This window comes from Physeter macrocephalus, chromosome 11, assembly GCF_002837175.3.
Source record: "Physeter macrocephalus isolate SW-GA chromosome 11, ASM283717v5, whole genome shotgun sequence".
Lineage (NCBI taxonomy): Eukaryota > Metazoa > Chordata > Mammalia > Artiodactyla > Physeteridae > Physeter > Physeter macrocephalus.
In genome coordinates this window covers 106,546,981-106,550,090 of record NC_041224.1, presented here as the reverse complement: position 1 = coordinate 106,550,090, position 3,110 = coordinate 106,546,981, and the positions used below count along the sequence as shown (strand labels likewise).

The 3,110-nt window shown below is 41.8% G+C and overlaps 1 gene segment (V, D, J or C); it reads right to left on the bottom strand.

Annotated features, from left to right (window-relative positions):
• Positions 1-3,110, bottom strand: part of LOC112067439 (T cell receptor alpha variable 12-2-like) — a 6,185-nt gene that overhangs the window by 765 nt on the left and 2,310 nt on the right.

The window sequence follows — 3,110 nt, the reverse complement described above, 5'->3', positions numbered from 1 at the left end:
GAAACAAGCACAGACAACTACTGTTCCTTCTTGTTTCATCACGTGCCTCATTTCCTTGTAGAAGCTGGTGGCTAGAGACCAGCAATGCAGCAGGTCCGTTTTTGCTTGAGAACCAGGTAAACAGTATCCATCAAAGATGGACTGGTCATATTCTTCCCATTCCCACCGACAACCGCATAGGAGTAGGATGAGGGAGAAGATGCTAATAATGAAATCCTTTTCTCTAAGAGAACATTGCCTTGGACAGAAATCACACAGCCATTTCTCACTTTCTCCTCATCCTGGAATCCTATTATACTTATGTCAGTAAATTTGACATGTCCCACAGGTCTCTTAGGCTCTGTTCCTTTTTCTTCTTTCTTCTTTCTTTCTGCTCTCTGACTGGATAATTTCAATTGACCTAGCTTCAAGTTCTTTCTCCTGCCTATTCACATCTACTGTTGAATCCCTCTAGTGAACTTTTTCTTAGAAAATGTTCTCTGTGTTACAACTTCTCTGCCCTGAGAGAGTTCTGAGTTATGTGAGATATAGGCAAGCACTTTGCCTTAGTCCTTCACGAGCCCCCCAACAGGTCAAAGCAATCAAGTTTTATTCTTTGATGACAAAGTGCTCTGCTCCCTCCACCACCAGGAACCACACTGGGAAAGCTGGCGGCCATCTAAAAACTGTCATGGATCCAGTAAAGAGAAGATGAAGCAAGCGTTAAGTTAAAATACCACAAAGCTTCCCTACCAGGTTTCGGTTACCTTTTTCTTAAATGTTTGCTTGGTTGCTGCATACCTTTCTGTGGTGTTTGGCCAGAGTGTGCTGATTAATGTCTTAAAGTTTTATATCTTTCTAGGCTGTCCTCTTTCTGGTCCTTTGGATAGAGAGAAGACTTTTCATGGACTTTTTTGTCTGCACCTGTTGGCATTTCCAGGTTCCTGGCTTCTCCCGCAATCACTTGGCTTATATGAGGCAAAAGAAAACTCAGGGAACTCACTGCTCTATCATTCCTCAGGCCCCAAGTTCCTATCTCGTCTAGCTTCTTCTCTCCAAATTCTTATGTTTTGTTTTTACATGTGGTCCAGGGTTTTAGGTGTACTTAACAGGTTGAGTAGAAAAAAATACACCTACTCCAACTTGCCAGAAGTGGAAAGCAAAATGCTTCTTTCTTTCCCTGAGGGGCGAAACTCTGACCAGCTTGGTTAATACAACTTACTGGTAGTAGCCCAGTCAAAATGGCATTAAAATTTCATTCTTGTATAGCCATCTAGAATAAATGGCTGGTCCTAGATCATGGATAAATGATGATCCATGATCATGATTTATCATTGGATAAATGTGGTCCTAGATCATGAAGATAACTACCATTTATTTGAGTACACCGCTCTAAGAATTCCTGACAGTGGCCCAGCAAGCCCAAGGTGGTGAATATAATTGGTCTCTGTAAATGGCATGAAAATGCCCTTGTCCTTCCTGTTCTTCATCCTCCTATACAAAAGTTTTGAGTGTGATTAGAAATGACTAAAAGAAATGACAAAGTTATAGTGGCTAGAATGGTCACACCAGTTTTGTGGTGGTGGAAAAAGAGCAACAGCCTTAGTACCAAGGAAGGGAGAAACTTAGACCCTGGAAGGTTTGTGTTTGTGGCAGAGAGGGGTATTAATGCCATCTTTGTATGCTAGACCCAGCACTGCAGCCTATCAGAGCAACCATATGGTCTGTGAAAACAGAAAAACTCATATGAATACAGCTTGTCCTGGACTATTCTGCTGTGCTTGACACCATCAATGGAAGCTGCTCAACATGGATTACCATCCCTGTATGTGTACAAACCTATAAATCAGCACCACCTTATTTCAGTATGACTGGTACAAGCATATATGCTTATAATGTCTAAGCATCATGAATTATGCCTCATGAATGACACTGCTCATATAGCTTAACCAAAGTGTAGTAATGATGATTCTAATTAAGCTTAACAATGAATTCAAAACTGGATTGGGGACTTCCCTGGTGGCGCAGCTGTGAAGGATCCGCCTGCCAGGGCAGGGGACACAGTTTCCAGCCGTGGTCCAGGAAGATCCCACGGAGCAACTAAGCCCACGAGCCACGACTACTGAGCCTGCGTTCTAGAGCCCGTGAGCCACAACTACTGAGCCCACAGGCTGCAACTACCAAAGCCCACGTGCCTAGAGCCCATGCTCTGCAACAAGAGAATCAACTGCAGTGAGAAGCCCATGCACCGCAATGAAGAGTAGCCCCCTCTCGCCACAACTAGAGAAAGCCCGCGTGCAGCCGTGAAGGTCCAACACAGCCATAAATAAATAAATAAATAAATAAATAAATAAATTTTATTTTTTTATACTCTAGTCTCCTATCAAACGTTTCTACTAAGGCTAATTATTTGAATATGTTCCCTAAGGAGACTTTCTTGTGCAGTAATTTGAAATCAAACTTTGACATGTGCTCATAATTATTTGACTTGAAGTTCCTTTTATATTTTCCAAAGTCTTTTTGGACATGTCTTATTTATTTTTTCTCTTAGATATTTCACTTTGGGGTTACTAGCCTTCAAGTTGACCCAGTAATTGAAATTACACCTGACAAAGTGAGGTCAGTTGAGTGAGGACAGGCTGAGACCCTGAGTGGATCTAATTATTTAACAGAGCCCACTGAGCCAAAGAAGGCCAGAATGTGTCTGCAGGTAAGGGCCAGAGAGAACTGAATTGTACCACATACCAAGCAAGGAAAACATACACACAGAGTTGAGAGTTACAAGGGTGTCAATGACAAGAAGGAAAAAAGGGAAAAAAACAGAGAAGGGCCAAGCAACATTTATTCAGTAGATATTTCTCAACTGACTACTGTGGGCCAGTCACTATTCTAGGCACTAAAGGTAAAGCCATGAGCATAACAAACAACATCCCTGACCTCATAGAACTTCTACTCTAATTGGAGTTATAAGCAATGAACACATTGACATGTAAGTGTCAACAATATGACTGCACATTATGGTTACTACCATAAAGGAAATGACCAGGGTGTAGTGATAGAATTAAGAAGAGGTTTACGGATGGCTACATTAGTCAGGAAGATCAGCAGAAGTCAGATGCGTTTCTCTACAG